We start from the raw sequence: 18300 nt of genomic DNA, 5'->3' as shown, positions 1-18300 counted from the left end.
GAGCCACGGGTTCGCCACGGCAGCACTGCGCTTCCCAGATGTTTGGGTGAGATTGCACCTGGGAAATCCGCGGGACTCCCGTGCCTCTCCCGCGGCAACTTTGCCATGTGACCTGGGCCATATTATATTATAACATATTATAACAACATTATATGGGATATTCCATCCTTTGTTTGCCCGGTCAGTCAAAGTAAGACCACGATTTATGGGCAATGATGATTTATAGCAGGGTGGTCAAACATGAGGCCCGGGGGCCGGAACCAGCCCCTCCTGGGCTGTCTTGTGGCCCGTGAGCAACTGGGCAACTGGTGCAAGGGAGGGAACAGGAGGCTGTTCAGGGAGTGGGTGGACGGAGCCACTCCATTTGTGGCTTCAAGACGGCAGGACAATCTCGTTGGCAGCAGTCAAGCAGAACCCCTTCACTTCACGGACTGGTAAGTTGGGGGACACTGCAGCCACATCCATACCTCTCCACTCGGACTGCAGCTCCAGGGATGCTTGTCTGAGATGGCCGCAGGGATCAGGGTTTGCACATGGGGGAGGGGGTTGCAAACTGTCATCTGCTGGGGCATGGGAGCGTCTGCCCAGCGCTGTTCTGCTAGGTCTCCAGTCCGTCCATGTGGGTTTTCCTTGGCACCTCCCCTCCGAGCCCATGGGGTCTTGTAGTGAGGACACACCAACTCGGAGCTTACCAGTTGCTGTATATTATAAGGTTCGCCCTTGCCTGCCTCTGCCTTGCAACCCTGGATTTCTTTGGAGGTCTCCCATCCAAGGACTAACCAGGGCTCAACCTGCTTAGTTTCCAAGACCTAATGAGATTGGGCTAGCCCGGGTCAGCCACATTGGGGCATAGTTTATATCTTCAAATAACAAAACAATGCAGCACACAATGCAAAATGGCAAGTAACAGCAAAACAACTTGTGCCCGAAATACCCGCAAGTGTAAATATACAAAAAGAGACTTCAGCAAAGTGAAACACATTAGTTTATATCTTCAAATAACAAAACAATGCAGCACACAATACAAAATGGCAAGTAAGCCAGTTTGGTGTAGTGGTTAAGCGCGTGGACTCCAATCTGGGAGAACCGGGTTTGATTCCCCACTCCTCCACTTGCACCTGGCTGGATGGCCTTGGGCAAGCCATAGTTCTGATAAGAGCTGTTCTTGAAAAAAGAACAGTTTCTGTCAAGAGCTCTCTCAGCCTCACCAACCTCACAGGGTGTCTGTTGTGGGGAGGGGAAGGGAAAGGAGTTTGTAAGCCGCTCTGAGACACCTTTGGGTAGTGAAGGGCAGGGTATAAATCCAATCTCTTCTACTTCTTCTTCTTATATCCCTGGTGCCTGGCTTTACGTTTTATGGCACACATGGCCCAGCCCAACAAAATGACGTTTATGCCAGATCCGGCCCTTGTAACAAATGAGTTCGACACCTCTGATTTATAGGCTTCTGGAAGTCACCCAGAGCACACAACAGACACTGAGGTTCACCTGATTCAATCAGTCCCCAAGAACCTTTTCTTGTGCAGGTGGATTGGGCTGCCTCGGAGAGAGAGTTGCCACAGAAAAAGATTTCTTGTCACCACGGTTCCACAGATTCCCCTGCCAGTCCCCAAGCACTTGTCCTGACAGGTTTATTCTTGCCCGTCACCTTCTCAATAGTTCTGACTCTTTGCTAATTAACCACCACCCGACTTAACACTGCTGTCCTAAGCAGAGTTACACTCTCCTAAGCCTGCTGACTTCAGGGGACTTAGAAGGGCGCAGCTCTGTTCAGGACGGCACACTTACATACGACATGCTTTGCATTTCTCAAGCAACATGGGCTCTTGCTGGGTTTCTGGTTATCAAAAATCGACATTGCCTCCTCTAGTCCTATTATGTGTTTTCTAGTTTAAAGGTAAAAGGTGAAGGTTCCCCTTGCTCGAAAGCCAGTCGAATCCGACTGTAGGGTTGCGGTGCTCATCTCTGTTTCCAAGCCGAAGAGCCAGCGCTGTCCGAAGACGTTTCCGTGGTCATGTGGCCGGCATGACTAAGCACCAAGGCGCACGGAACGCTGTTACCTTCCCACTGAAGTGGTACCTATTTATCTACATGCAATGTCTTGCTTTCAAACTGCTAGGTTGGCAGGAGCTGGAATTAGAGACGGGAGCTCACTCCGTCATGCAGCACACTTGGGTCTTGAACTGCTGAACTACTGACCTTCCACAGCCTACAGTTCAGCGTCTTAACCACTTGAGCCACCACAGCTCTGTTTTTCTAGTTTACCTCTCCCCAAATACCATCATTTGAGTGGTGTTGCTGTTCTCCAGCCGGTTTGGTGTAGTGGTTAGGAGCGTGGACTCTAATCTGGGAGAACCGGGTTTGATTCCCCACCCCTCCACATGCAGCTGCTGGTGTGACCTTGGGTCAGTCACAAGTTCTTTCAGAGCTGCTCTCTCAAGAGCAGTTCTCAAAAGAGCTCTCTCAGCCCCACCTACCTCCCAGGGTGTCAGTTGTGGGGAGGGGAAGGGAAAGGAGTTTGTAAGCCGCTCTGAGACTGCAAGTGAAGGGCGGGGTATAAATCCAATCTCCTCCTCCTCCTTCCTGACATTATCTTTCATGGCTGCATGGTAGGACCAACCTACACAGTATCTCCATGCTGAAATGAGACCGAGTGCCCAAACTGCGACCCAAAACCCACTCATTTATCGCAAAGTGCCAACACGGCAATTTAACCTGAATACTGAGGTTTTGCTTTAGAAAAAACAACTCATACATTAACTTAAGATGATCCAAACAAAGTAAGGAAAGCAATCCCAAATGCTTTCATTTACTTAAAATTATTTGGCAGAGAATTCGACACTTTAATGATGGTCAGGGCCTAGCTGGGGCGATGGCACGCGTGCCCACAGAGAGGGCTCTGAGTGCCACCTCTGGCACCCGTCCCATAGGTTCGCCACCACTGCACTAGAACAACATTCTGCCTTCACCGCCCCTAAAAAAAAGGACCAAAACTCAGTTCGGTAACAGAAAGGTAAAGGTAAATTTTCCCCTGCTTGAAAGCCAGTCGAATCCGACTCTAGGGTTGCGGTGCTCATCTCCGTTTCAAAGCCGAAGAGCCAGCGCTGTCCGAAGATGTTTCCGTGGTCATGTGGCCGGCATGACTAAACATCAAGGCACACGGAACGCTGTTACCTTCCCACCGAAGTGGTCCCTATTTGTCTACTTGCAATTTCTTGCTTTCGAACTCCCAGGTTGGCAGGAGCTGGAACTAGAGATGGGAGCTCACTCCATCATGCGGCACACTTGGGTCTCGAACTGCTGAACTACTGATCTTCCACAGCCTACAGTTCGGCGTCTTAACCACTTGAGCCACCTCAGCTCGGTAACAGAACCAAGCATCCTAATAAAGAAACAAAAGTTTACCATTTGACATACCTTGGTGAATCGGGCAATACACACAGGCACTCTCCGCTCCTTCCTGTAAATCAAGGCGCAAGGCTGGTTGTTTATATAGGATTCCTCAGCACTCCCACGGCTACTTTCTTTGATTGCCAAGGTATATTGTGCAACGTGCTTTTCTCCTAAGGGAACGTCCCCATGGAAAGGCTGAAGCACCAGAAAACGGCGTGACCTAAAAGGGAGTGTGATGATTAGATCATAACACCTGAATGCCAACAGCTGCTACATCACAACATCGCTGCCCAGTGAATCACTGAGTGCTTCAATAAGAGCACTGGAAGAAACTTTTGCTATAGAAGTGGGAGATCCCATGGACTTGTCATTCATTTCGTCTATTACGTAAGTGTTAAGGGCAATGCTCCCTTTAAGCTGTAGAGTCCTGTGAGCAAAAATCCTACTTCGTGAGCTCCTGGCATTGAAGTTGTGAGCGAACGATTTGGCTGCTGCATAAGTTAGTTTGCTCTGGAGCCCTCCTTCCTGAGCTAAGACATAGTGCATGAGCCGGAGGCTAGAAAACTGTGAGCTAGCTCACACTAACTCAGCTTAGAGGGAACACTGGTTAAGGGTGAAATCCTCAACACAAACCCGTACATGCAGATCCATACAATGAATGTTTCTCAGATCATGTGTTATGAAATGAGTGGAAGGGTGAGTTGCGCATGGCCAACTCATTTTGATTGGTTCGAGACACATTAGACGAGGGTTTGCCAGCTCTGGGTTGGCATCCCAACTTTAGGCACACCATGAGGTTGGCATCCCAGCTTTAGGCACACAATATAAAATACAATAAAATAAATACACATTCTGAATTAACTCATCCATCTGGGCCTGCATTCCACAGTCCCAGCCACTTGTAAGAAATTTAGGATTCCAGGTTGGACAAGATGTTAGAGCACTGACGGTTCTGTGAACTTGGGCAGATGATGAGAGGGAGGGCAGGAAAGGTTGCCTCAGCGCTTAGTTCCTGTGGCCCTTTCTTACACGCCCAGGGAAATGCTGATCACCACTTTGGGGTCAGGAAGCGATTTTTCTCCAGGCCAGTTTGACTGGAGATCCTGGAGGTTTTTTTGTCATCTTCTGGGCATGGAACAGTGATCCCTGTTGGTGTGTGTGTGGGAGGTATTTGTGAATTTCCTGTATTGTGCAGGGGGTTGGACTAGATGACCCTGGAGATCCCTTCCAACTATATGATTCTATGAGTCTATGACCCCACCAGGTCATGATTTCCAGGGTCATCTCCTTCACCACCCTGGTCTTCTCCAGTGCCTTTAGTAGAAGCCCAATAAGGTAGAATCGGCAAGTGATGCGTTTCATAGAATCAGGAAAAGCCTATGTGAAACAATTTCCAATTGTTTATAGATGGCTGAAGCCAAAGGTGAAGGTGGGAACATTTGGCTGTACAAGCTCAGGAGAATATATAAGTTGACCAGAGAGAAGTACGGTACTACTGGACATGTGATTGCACTGGAGGTTTTATTTGTATTTTTGTATTTCTCTTCTTTGCCCAGTGGTTAAACTTTGGAACAATTGTTTTCTGATCTCTATTTAATATTCTGTATATGTATGATTGTATATATTTTTACATATCAGCCAACATGTTCTATTTGTATTAGACCTCTGAGGAAGGCCTGTAAAGGCCGAAACGCGTTAGGTTTATTTCATCAGCCTTTGTATGTTTTTAATATTTGTATATGAGGTATGAATGGGCCCCTATTCATTATTTTAATTTGTGTTTAATAAATACATGTATATTTTTTAGGTTTCATAATTAGATTTTAAGAGTTGGCCCTCTTCTATTCTTAACTAACCTTTATAGGTTCTGAATTCTAAGTTTTAGGTTCAGTCTTTCCCCCCCCTTTTTTGTCCTTACGCATTGCCTTGGCTTATTGAGAAACAACAAACTGTGACAGGGAAATAACACAGAAGATCTGAAGCGTAACTTAGTTGTACATTATCTTCTTTTCACAAGAACTCCCATGGTATACTTTTAATGTAGTAAAAATATCAAATCTTAACATGTACATACAGTCTGGTCTCAGGTGTAACTACGTCCCAGAGATTATCTGTTCAGTCAAACCTGTTACGCACAATGGTGTTCAATTCCGATGGCTATTATCTGATGTAAGCTCCACTTTCTTAGAAGCACATGTGTTTGTTCACCTATTGCTAGGTAACAAGCTGGAAGCACGCCTACTTTCCATATTCTGTACACCTTCTCATTGGTATCTGGTTAAGCTGCACCCTTTTCATCAACCATGACCGAGCACTAAAAGAATGCATCCTTTGGATTTCCAATAACCTTTTACGGCAACTTTCAAAGAAACTATGACTCACATTCAGAACGCAGGAGTTGTGCATTAAGGATTTCATTCAGCATTCTGAACAAGGACCTTAGTAGGTGTGGAAGCTCTGCTGAGTAGGTTGGGGGGGGGGGTTGTGTGTGTGTGTGTGTTGGGGCTTCTTCCCTGAGGCTGTTTCTACACTAATCTGTAGAAAAGAGCAAGAGTCCAGTGGCACCTTAAAGACATTTTTGAGAGCCAGTTTGGTGTAGTGGTTAAGTGCGTTGGGAGAACCAGCTTCAATTCCACACTCCTCCACTTGCACCTGCTGGATGACCTTGGGCAAGCCATAGTTCTGTCAGAGCTATTCTTGAAAAGAGCAGTTTCTGTCAGAGCTCTCTCAGCCCCCACCTACCTCACAGGCAGTGTTCCCTCTAAGCTGAGTTAGTGTGAGCTGGCTCACAGTTTTTTAGCCTCTAGCTCACACATTTTTGTCTTAGCTCAGGAAGGATGGCTCCAGAGCAAACTAATTTATGCAGTAGCCAAGTGGCTTGCTCACAACTTTAATGCTCGTAGCTCACAAAGTAGAATTTTTGCTCACAAGACGTCAAAGCTTAGAGAGAACATTGCTCACAGGCAGGGGTCATTTCGTAGAAAAAGTGCTAGGGGAACTCATTAGCATAACTCATTAGCATATGCCACACCCACTGACATCAGGGGCCCAGTGGTGGACCTGCAAGGCCAGCGGGAGTGCGAGGAAGCCCCACCAAGGCCCTCCCTGGCCCCAGGCAGGCAGGGGTGGGGAGAGGCAGGGAGGAAGCAACTTACCCTCCCTCTTCTCCTGCCTCCTCCTGGCTGAATGAGGGCTGGAAGCGGGGCAGCCGGAAGCAGGGGGCGGGGCTTCGTCATGTGCCCCACCCATGCACCTCACACGGGGGAACTGCGTTCCCCCGCGTTCCCCCCCTGAAATGACCTCTGCTCACAGGGTGTCTGTTGTGGGGAGGGGAAGGGAAAGGAGTTGGTAAGCCGCTCTGAGACTCGGAGTGAAGGGCGGGGTATAAATCCAATCTCTTCTTCTTCTTCTAAACAAAATATTATTGTGGGGAGTCAAGTTCAGCGAGCTGTTCCTTGATCAGTTTTCGTTTCTGGTACAAGAGGCTGACCAAACGTTTCAGTGGCTTCTTGGAGAATGCATGGCACAAACTCTCACCATAGTTTGTGGGGTAAGTGGATTGGAGTGGGGTTTTTTATTCTAAGTCCCTTTGGTATAATGTTAAGGTGCTACCGAACTCTTGCACTTTTCTGCTGTTACAGACTAACACAGCTACCCATCTCGATCTATCTACACTAATCGGCCAGTCTTATTGTGGAGAATCCAGACAACTGCAGCTTCCCACGTTCCAGTGTTCTCCCAGTTGTCTGCCTTTTCTTCCCCAGAGGTGGTTTATGCCCATTTTAAAAAACCCATAACAACTTTGCAACATCGGCTTTTCCATGTGGACTGGCGAAGCACTATTTTATTATATTCACCTTTCTCCCAATACCAGTGTTCCCCCTAAGCTGAGTTAGTGTAAGCTAGCTCACAGTTTTTTAGCCTCTGGCTCACAGATTTTTGTCTTCGCTCAGGAAGGATGGCTCCAGAGCAAACTAATTTATGCAGTAGCCAAATCGCTCGCTCACAACTTTAAGGCCAGTAGCTCACAAAGTAGAATTTTTGCTCACAAGACTACACAGCTTAGAGGGAACACTGGCTCTGACCAGGATTGCCAATCTTCAGGTGCCCCCTGGAGATCTCCTACTATTACAATTGATCTCCAGCAATGCTCCCTCTAAGCTGTGGAGTCCTGTGAGCAAAAATTCTACTTTGTGAGCTACTGGCCTTAAAGTTGTGAGCGAGCGATTTGGCTACTGCATAAATTAGTTTGCTCTGGAGCCATCCTTCCTGGTCCGACAGAAATGTGTGAGCTGGAGGCTGAAAAACTGTGAGCTGGCTCAGCTTAGAGGGAACGCTGATCTCCAGATGATCAAGATGAGTTCTTGTAGTGTATTCCAAAGCTGCCATGGAATGCATGATGTATGTGAAACATCTCATTGACTTGTAATGTTAAGCTTCGTCCTGGGCTAGGATCCAAATCCATCCAATTTTGTTACTAGCCCAGGAAGCACCTAACCAATCACTTTCAAGCAAGCTCCCTGGGAGCGAACATCCATGATTGGTCCTTATGTGAACAACCGTATTGGTTGGTATTTGTACAGTGGGTGTGGCTATATTAGCCGGGAATGTTTAAAAGCAGGACAGCTGCAATGTAAAGGCTGTTCTGGCTATCAGATGTTGATCCGTGTTGGAGTTGTGTTCGAGTTGAAGAATAAAGCTGTGTTCTTGCTGAATCACTCTCCGACTGCTTTGGATAAAATGGCTGCTTTGGAAGATGGGCTCTATGGGATCATACCCTGCTGAGGTCTCTCCCCTCCCCAAATCCCGCCCTCTCCAGTCTCCACCCCCCCAAATCTCTAGGTATTTCTGAAACTTAGTCTGGAGTGAGACATTGCTCAAATACAAATTTACCCCTTTGAGAACTAGGCCTGTGACACAGACACTTGCTTGTGTGCTCCTGAAAGACATATTGAAAATGCACAGTTGGATAGCCGCAGGGTCACTGCTTGGGCCTTGCCACCGTTTCACAACGTGATGACTCACCAAAAGAACAGGAAAATGAAGAAAAAACTACCCAGGCAATGTTGACATGCAGATTGCTGGTGGTTAATTCCTTGTGCCGCAAGTTCCTGTTTGTCACTTTCCGTTTCTGGATTGGCCAAGGAAAGCGAGAGATGATGCTTTTTTGATGTATCTGAAAGGGAACTGTGATGTTGTTGTTGTTCAGTTGCACAGTCAAGTCTGACTCTTCGCGACCCCATGGACAAGATCACGCCAGGCCTTCCTGTCTTCCGCCGTCCTCTGAAGTTGGCTCAATTTCATGTTCGTTGCATCTATGACACTGTCTAACCATCTCATCCTTTGCCGTCCCTGTCTTCTTTGACCTTCAATCTTTCCCAGCATCAGGGTCTTCTCCAGTGAGTGCTCCCTACCAACCAAAATTATAGCAGAGCAACCCAGCAGAAGAACATAATCCCATGCCGGTATCCTTCGGAAACGCCATGATTCTCAAAGAAAGAGCTAGAGACAAGCAACTTTGTAGCGGAAGGGACAATTAAGGCAAATGTGGTTTTTTTTTCTGCAAGACCCTGGCATCTTCGATGGTTTTTTTCATCTTGCATGGTGAAAGGGCTTCTGTAGCCCTTCTCATTTTCCCTTTTATTTTATTCTGCCTGTCCTTTGGACCAGAAGGAGAATGACTGTTCATTACCAGATATTTTGTGAGACTCGATGCCATCAAGTCACAGCTAGCATATTGGAGCTGCGGTGGCTCAAGTGGTTAAGATGCTGAACTGCAGGCTGTGGAAGGTCAGTAGTTCAGCAGTTCGAGACCCAGGTGCCGCATGACGGAGTGAGCTCCTGTCTCTAGTTCCAGCTCCTGCCAACCTAGCAGTTCGAAAGCAAGAAATTGCAAGTAGATAAATAGGTACCACTTCTGTGGGAAGGGAACAGCGTTCTGTGCGCCTTGGTGCTTAGTCATGCCGGCCACATGACCACGGAAACGTTTTTGGACAGCGCTGGCTCTTCGGCTTTGAAACGGCGATGAGCACCGCAACCCTAGAGTCGGATTCAACTGGCTTTCGAGCAAGGGAACCATTACCTTTTACACAGCTAGCATTGTATAGACAGAAGGTGTCAAACCAGAAGGAAGGAAGATTGCCTGAGGTTCCTGCCACACGGGGGGAAAAAGTCGGGCAAAAGTGCGGCTTTTAAAAGCCACACCAAAATAGGCACGCGGCGGTGGGATCATACAGATCCCATGAGCCGCAGCGCAATTGCTCCCTGGCACAATCAGATGCCGGGGAGACAGCGACGGGAGGCTGCCGAACTGCGCATGTCTGAGCATGCGCAGTTCGGCCAGGAGCCGGGGATGTGCCGGCGAAAGGACGCGCCGGCGATCCCACGGCCGGCCTTGATGCGGCCTTGCCAGAAGAACCACCTCAGTAGGTGGTTTATTTTTGCTTGCGTGTTTTGGGCGGAAGGGCCGGATCGGGGACGGGTGCTCAACGCTTCCCAGATGTTGCGGTGGGATCGGGCCCGTTTGCTGCGCCCCCGATCCGTCCCTCTCCCGGCCCAAAACCTCTCGTGCGACCGGGGCCTGAGCGTAGCAATCAACACATCGAAGGGATAGCATCAGAACAGTGGAAGGGAAGGGGGGTTCAGGGGCCTGGGCCTATCTCTGACTCTCTATAGACCCCCCCCTCTGAAGTCTGAGGCTAAGAGAAAGTGCAAAGTCCTTCCCTTCCAACAATCACAAGGGCCGCCACTACTCCAAGGGGGTTCCCAGAAAGTAATTGCGAAGACCCCACAATTAAGAATCACAGATGGCTCCAGTGTAGCAACTAAGCCTGTTACAACGGCCTCTCTAAACACCTTTCAGTTCATAGGTAAAGGGTAAAGGTTTCCCTTGCTCGAAAGCTAGTCAAATCCGATTCTAGGGGATGGTGCTCATCTCCGTTTCCAAGCCGAAGAGCCAGCGCTGTCCGAAGACGTTTCCGTGGTCATGTGGACGGCATGACTAAACACCAAGGCGCACGGAATGCTGTTCCCTTCCCACCGAAGCGGTACCTATTTATCTACTTGCAATGTCTTGCTTTCGAACGGCTAGGTTGGCAGGAGCTGGGGCCAGAGACGGGAGCTCACTCCGTCACACAGTACTAGGGTCTGCAACTGAGCGTCTTAACCTCTGAGCCATTATCTATTAGTAACTTACATGCCAAGAACACAGTATCCTAACAGGCTGACAAGGAGGTTGTTATAATTACCTACAGAGGTTTTCTGTTTTGGTTAGATGACGAACAAGAAGAGTAGAGCTATATACCCGACTTTTCTCTGCCCTAAGGAATCTCAAAGAGGCTTACAATCACACTCCCTCCTCTCCCCACAACAGGCACCTTGTGAAGTAGGTGGGGCTGAGATTGCCCTGAGAGGATTGTGACTGGCCCAAGATCACCCAGCAGGCTTCATGTGGTGGGGAATCAAACCCGGTTCTCTAGATTAGAGTATGCTGCTCTTAACCACCACATCACACTGATGACACCCCCCGTAGTCTCAACTTTCCTTTGCTTTCCCGAAACACTGCCACACCTGATTATATTGGACTTCCCCTTTCTCTCACAATCAGGGCTATTTTTGGGCAGGAACGCACAGGAACGGAGTTCCGGCTGGCTCCCAAGTTTCCCATGCCCGGCAGGGACTCATTAGCATAATAGGCCACACCCAACAGCAGGAACTCATTCGGATTGGCTACATTAGGGGCGTGTGGCCTAACATGCAAAGGAGTCCCTGCTACAAAAAAAAGGCCCTGGGTTTTGACAACAAACAAGGTAAACAGAATAAGAAGCAAAAGGTGGGTGTGGCTGGATGAGAACACATCTGGTAACATGGGGGTATGGCCTAATGGGCTAATGAGCTGTGTTGTCAGGGGTGTGACCCAATATGCTAATGAGTTCCTACTGTTGGGTGTGGCCTATTATGGTAATGAGTTCCTGCTGGGCTTTTTCTACAAAAAGAGCCCTGCAGTCACAACTAATTAGCCAGTTTCTCTCTGAGTATATCTTGGGGTTCTGCCACACCATCTTTGGCATTCTTTCCAAGCCTTATCAGAGTCGGAGTCCACCTTGTACTCAATCCTGGATATCTTCCTTATCTGGGTGCTCCCCTCTGCAATTTTCCTGCTCTTCTCCATACCAAAACATCATCATTGCCAGTTCAAGTTGACTGCCAATTCATTGCTTAAAAAGTTGATCCCAAATTCACCCCTGCTCATTCTCTCTTGTATTTTTCTTGGTGCAAAAATAGTTCCACTCTGCTTCAGGTTCAGAGGCCTTGGCTCCTTCAGCAGGCCTATTAGAATAGGTAGTTTAACCAACAGAGGGAGCGGCAATAAAGACTTATCTAATCAATAGTAAAGGTAAAGGTTCCCTTGCTCAAAAGCCAGTCGAATCCGACTCTAGGGTTGCGGTGCTCATCTCCGTTTCAAAGCCGAAGAGCCAGCGCTTTCCGAAGACATTTCCGTGGTCATGTGGCCGGCATGACTAAACACCAAGGCGCACGGAACGCTGTTCCCTTCCCACCGAAGTGGTACCTATTTATCTACTTGCAATTTCTTGCTTTCGAACTGCTAGGTTGGCAGGAGCTGGAACTAGAGACGGGAGCTCACTCTGCCATGTGGCACACTCGGGTTTTGAACTGCCGAACTACCGACCTTCCACAGCCGGCAGTTCAGCATCTTGACCACTTGAGCCACCACAGCTCTATCTAGTCAATAAGAAGATGTAAATACAGCTTCTGTTCAGAGGTGTGTGTGTGTATTGAAGCCATGGAGGAAAAAAACCCTCCCCCATTTTTTCTGGAGGGGGGAATGGAAATTTTGGGGGAAACAGAAATATATGTAATACTTACTATCCTATCAAACCTAAACTAACTTTACTGCCTTAACAACATAAAATGTACAATTTATAACTTACTTATCCTATAACATTTTAAGATTTTGTGCTTAAAATGTTAATAATGCACTTTCAGTCCACTTTCACTGCACTTTGCAGCTAGATTTTACAGTGTGAAATGGCAAAATCCACTTGCAAATTGTCACTGAAGTGGATTGAAACTGCATTATTTAGCATGTGTGGAGGTGCCCATTAATATTTATGGAATTTAAAGGTTATAAATGCCTTAGTTCTATGCAATGAAATACAAACTGGGAACATGAGAGTAAATAATGCAACACCACGTAAAAACAATGTGTTGTATTCTATACTGAAATCATTCTAACAGGTAACACTCACATATAACCATATGTTGTGCTTTACAAGTAATATTGCAGTCTTAACTGTGCCTATTTAAAGATACATACATCAATAACGTCAATATCTTTCTACTAACAGGAAAGATTATCAAAAACTTAACTTAGATTAACTTCAACAGGGAATTACAGTGTTAAAAACCATATTATATTTGAAAAGCTTTCCTTTTTTGTAGCCTTCTTTGTGAAGAGATAATTAGAACAGTTCTTCCCAGTGGTAAAGCAAAAAGTATTTAATTTATATAGCGATCCAAAACTGCTTTATGGAGATTCAACGGACAACCATGGATGTTCTTCTGTTTCAATGTCCTCTTTCTCAAGAATCACCGTGCTTGTACAACTAATATAAGATCATACAATTAATATATATAACACTCTACTATGCATAATTCAAAATGGACTCAAGAAAAAACTCAGCCATTCACTCTTACCCATCAGTTCTTCAAGAACACCAAAGCTGTCTGAGATCTTGCTGCTTCATTGGCTAAAACATACCCTCTTCCTGCAAAATCTTAAAGTGGGGGGGTTGGCACTCTCAAAATGACCGATGGAGATTGTCTGTTAATAACTTCTTTTGCTCTCTCTATCCAGGTGCAGCTGTTTACACTGAGTTCTCATGTCTTAAAGAGATCTGTGCAACAGCCTCAAAAAGAAGGCTACTCTGCCTAATTACAACCTGTACTAATGAAAATTATAATAGCTAATTTTCTACCTGGCATATTGATAATGGAATTGTCCACTGAAAGAAAACAAGACAAATCTGTATTTTGATCAAGCCCTGCTGGTTCCAATGTATTAAATCTATAAATAAATGGTGTTTTCTGCTGTAATAATAAATTTGTACTATTAACTCTATTGTATTTATGTGGTTCCATTCCGTGCGCCTTGGTGTTTAGTCATGCCAGCCACATGACCACGGAAACGTCTTCGGACAGCGCTGGATCTTCAGCTTTGAAATGGAGATGAGCACCGCAACCCTTGAGTCGGACTCGACTGGCTTTCGAGCAAGGGAAACCTTTACCTTTACCTTTACTATTTATGTGGTACATATTTAAATAATATGCAGTACCTAAGTTCTTCAGCTGTGTGATGTTTTTCTATAAAATGATTTACTAATGAAGCATCAAGAATTCTATGTTTTATCCTATTCTTCCTTTCTGGAAGGAAGTTCTGACTCAAACTAAATCCATCTCTACATCCTACCCACACCAGAACACCTGTTTTTGAACCGATGGGCAGCACACTACTTTGCTTCTTCCACCATAGAAAGGGTCTCCTTATTGCTTTTTGCAGCTAAAGCTGTCGTTGCCACACTTTGAAAAACAACGACGACACCCACTCTTTCACAATGGCATAAAAAGCTTTAGGATTTATATATTATGGCTAAACTCTCGGACAATCTTACACCATTTGATAAAGTATTGGCCCCCACCATGTTTGTCCCTACTTGGTTTCCTACCTTTCCGGACAAAAAGACATCCCTAAAGTGATGGATATACTATGGTTATGGTAATGTGACATACTCTACTCAAACCAATTAACATTGTTATTTGTACCCTCATTCAATTTCATGAACTATCCATTCATGGTAAATCTCACTACTTACTGTTCAGCCTCATTTATTGGTTTTTAAATTGTTAAAGTGCACACTGTGTTATCACATATTGTCTTTTATAGGTTATATCATACTTATTTACACTTCTCTTATCTGTAACTCATGTTGGTATTATTGCAAAAACAATAAAAATTTATTGGAAACAAACAAAAAAAGAATTCTGTTTTATCCTAGGTTTATGTTCTGATATTTTTGTTCTTATTGCTCTGTTTGTACTTTCTATGCACAGAAAATTGCAAGGACATTTTACCAAATAAGCTGTTTTTTTGGCTATTGCAATCTGTGTATTCATTTAACTTTATAGCACCTCCTGTGAGATGAATGAATTCTGTAATAACCAATGCTAACCTGCAGGGGGCACAATGCCCACATGTATGATGTCCTTTTGGTTGATTCTCCTTCCTACATACAGTGGTACTTATTAATCTATTACCTAATTTTTTTGTTTTCCTAAAAGCTACACAAGGATTGTTTTCACATCCAGGTATAAAAGAAAGTAAATGGTAGTGCCATAAAATTATTTTTTATATAGGTTCTGCTAATGTTGAATATTGTAAGCCATAACTTCTGTTGATGTTCCATATCTGTCTTGTCCTGAAATGAAGAATTTTGATCCTTACTGATTGCTCTCAGTTTAGTGTTATTTAATTACATTCTTAGGATATCCTCTTTTCTTAAATTGATTTTTCATGATTTGAGTCTCTTTAATAAACATCCTTTCTTCTATGCTATCCAAAATCAAAAGGACATAATTTATATAATGTGTGTAATATAGAATATGCAAAAAATATGTTTATTTTTTATCATAAATATAGCTAATGCTACCACATACAAATTAGGTTGGTTGTGCTTTGATTTATTTTGTGTTGTTATGGCCAATGGCTAAGACAATAACCTAAACTTGAGACATACAAATTAGTGATATTGGGACTGCTGGAGTCCACATCGCTACACCTTTAATTTGTATATAGAATTGATCCCAGTAGTGAAAGTAATTATTTTCTAAAATGATGTCCAAGATATCCATTAAGAAATATGTAGGTGGATTCTGTTCAGGACATGACTCTAAGACTCTTGCTTTAAAATCCCCGGCCAGAATTATTTCAGCGGAGGGAAATTTCCTTTCTAGAGTTTCCAAGAGGGTAGTTAAACATTCCCAGTGCTGGGCAAGATCGCATAACTATCTAGAGAGGAGGACACATATAAATTCATAATAATCAGAATAAAATTTCCAAAGACAAGTTTGACAACTTGCTCTGTAGCCCTGTCTAGCGGTCACATAGTCATTTCACATTTTAAGAGTGGGGATGCAAAAACTAGACAGCCCAACTTGAAGACGGCCTTTCAAATTAGTTCTATACGCTGGAAGGGGAAAAGAGTTAAACCCTTCTAAATTAATCACACCTTGGGGCCATGTTTCCTGGAGGAGCTCAATGTCAGAGCCTTTCAAGTAACATAGGAAGTCCTCATCACTAGCTTTGCTCCTCCAACCCACAATGTTCCAAGAGATAATTTTAATGTTGGCAGGTGGAAGAGCAGTTGTATGTCAGTCTACTCTAGGAAGTAGATTGAGAGAATTCTTCATATCATAGGAAACACAGCCATTGACTGTACCACCATGAAGATAAGATGTTATTTGTCGAGAATTTTGTTGGATTATGTTGGTCTCCACATTTGGGAGGGTATTATTTGTCTCTGGAGCAGGCGTATGTATCTCAGCTTGAATTGAGAGCCGTGGGGTTCTCTTGAAGTTTTGTTGGAGGTTCTTAATGGTATTCGCTGGAGGTGACGGTGGAGTAGATGCATAGCGGGGTGCATCCAAGCTGTTTTCTCACAAACAGGCAATCACTGCTTACAGTCTATCAACAATTGCCACTTTCTCAGGGACAGGAGGAACAGTAGGAAGATTCTGTACCTCTTGCTCAGGGACTTCTATGAGGCGAACCTCAGGAGATAACAACAACTTCTGAGAAACAGCATTAGGGCTAACTGGACAAGTGGTTCAATACTTGTGTTACAAAAAAAAAACTTGTGTGGGGAAAACCCCCTTTAGCCTTAGAAAAGCTTTTTGTTTAAAAATTAAATTGGGCAATTTTGGACTGTTGAATGACAAAAGAACTCTTTTGGTTTGGGGTGAATTATTCAAAGGTTCCACGGATTTTATGTCCACAGTCCCTGTTTGGAGGCCAAATAAATAACGCTGATGTCTTTTGACCAGAGCAGGGGTCTTCCATGACAGAAACGCCCCTTTAAATTGGCAAACAGCTAAACATACTTGATGTGATTGCCAGATCAGCTGCCATGAATCTCATAGTTTCTGCTCAAGCTGTTGGCTATGCAGTTTAAGAAGAAGAAGAAGAAGAAGAGATTGGATTTATACCCCGCCCTTCACTTGGAGTCTCAGAGCGGCTTACAAACTCCTTTCCCTTCCCCTCCCCACAACAGACACCCTGTGAGGTGGGTGAGGCTGAGAGAGCTCTGACACAAACTGCTCTTTTTCAAGGACAGCTGTGCCAGAGCGTGTGACTGACCCAAGGTCACATCAGCAGATGCAAGTGGAGGAGTGGGGAATCAAACCCGGTTCTCCCAGATTAGAATCCGCACACTTAACCACTACACCAAACTGGCCCCGGTCACACGGCAAAGTTGCCGCGGGAGAGGCAGGGAAGGTGGGCGGATTATCCGGGCGCGGTCACACCCCAACATCTGGGAAGTGGAGCGCACCCGTGGCTTATCGTCGACAATGCACATTTAAAAACTAGTACCTCCAAGGTACTAGTAAACATTTGCCACAGGCTGCCTCCAGACACCCGTGGTGTGATAGCGCCAGTGCGCGGTATTCCCCTCTGGTCCCTCGTTTACCCACTGGCACCGAGGGAAGGACCCATGCTGTGCCACCCGCGCATCTGATCGCGTTATCGCAGATCAAACTGCGCCGGGGCAATTAGCCACGCCTCCCCCACGATATCCAGCCTGTGTGCCCGGGGCCCTTGAATCCCTTAAGGCTCGTTGAGGATCAAGGCCAAGCTTGGGGCAGTTCAGATTCAATGTCTGCAAAAATGGGGGCTTTACTGTTGGAGATATTCTAGATGGAATTAACTCCATGGAAACGTCTTTGCCACCAAAAGCCTTGTCACCCACTAGCCCTGTCAATAGGTCTATAATTTCCTCTACTTTAGAGTGTTCCATGATACTCACACCAAGATGGGAAGATCTTTTATTTTTTAAAAAATCTCACCATACACTTCCATTTTGTGGAAAACGGTCAAATATATGAAAGCGGTAACGTATAAGGAGAATGTGTACAAGATGTTCCATAGATGGCACTGGTCTCCGGACAAACTAGCTAAGTGTTATACCGGGTTTCCTAATTTATGTTGGAAATGTAAAATGAATAAGGGGACATTTTATCATATGTGGTGGGTGTGTAGTAAGATACAAGGATATTGGAAGATGGTCCGGAAGGCAATCCAAGAAATACTGGAGAAAAATGTAGCTTTAAAACCCGAAATATATTTGTTAAACATGATCCCGAAAGGTTATAATAAGCAAGAATCATATATATTAGGATATATAATAACAGCTGCCAGACTGTTATTGGCCAAAAATTGGAAATCGGAAGTTATACCCAAGAAGGAAGAATTAGTAGCTAAGATACTGGAGTTAGCAAGAATGGATGACTTAAGTTTAATGTTGCAGAATAGGAACAAAAAGGTACATGAAAAGAGATGGGAAAAGGTATATAATTGGATAGATGAATTGTCAAGAAATTAGTGTCCCAAAAAGGTATATAAGAATCAAGCGATGAATGACTCTGATATTTATGCAAGATGTGTAGATGAAATGTATAAATGTTTAAGTGGAAATGAAATAAAAAAATTTACAAAAAAAAAATGATATACGCAAGTCACTGTTAGGGCAACACACCTGTTCCATTTATATACTAAGCCAGATAACCAGGAGATCTGGAGGGGGGCGTTGAGAAGCTCGATGACAGGACCCAGGA

General features: G+C 45.0%; 1 protein-coding gene across 1 annotated transcript in view; it reads right to left on the bottom strand.

Moving 5' to 3' along the window:
* Positions 1 to 3454, bottom strand: part of LOC107120130 (leukocyte elastase inhibitor-like) — a 16616-nt gene extending 13162 nt beyond the window's left edge. The window contains exon 1 of the mRNA XM_015422776.1: positions 3418 to 3454. The gene's annotated coding sequence lies outside the window, so the exon portion shown is untranslated. The remainder of the gene's footprint in view (positions 1 to 3417) is intronic.
* Positions 3455 to 18300: the final 14846 nt, after the last annotated feature.

Source organism: Gekko japonicus, unplaced genomic scaffold, assembly GCF_001447785.1.
Source record: "Gekko japonicus isolate JY-2015 unplaced genomic scaffold, Gekko_japonicus_V1.1 scaffold3454, whole genome shotgun sequence".
NCBI lineage: Eukaryota > Metazoa > Chordata > Lepidosauria > Squamata > Gekkonidae > Gekko > Gekko japonicus.
The sequence above is the reverse complement of the archived record's forward strand: the minus strand, read 5'-3'. Positions and strand labels throughout refer to the sequence as shown.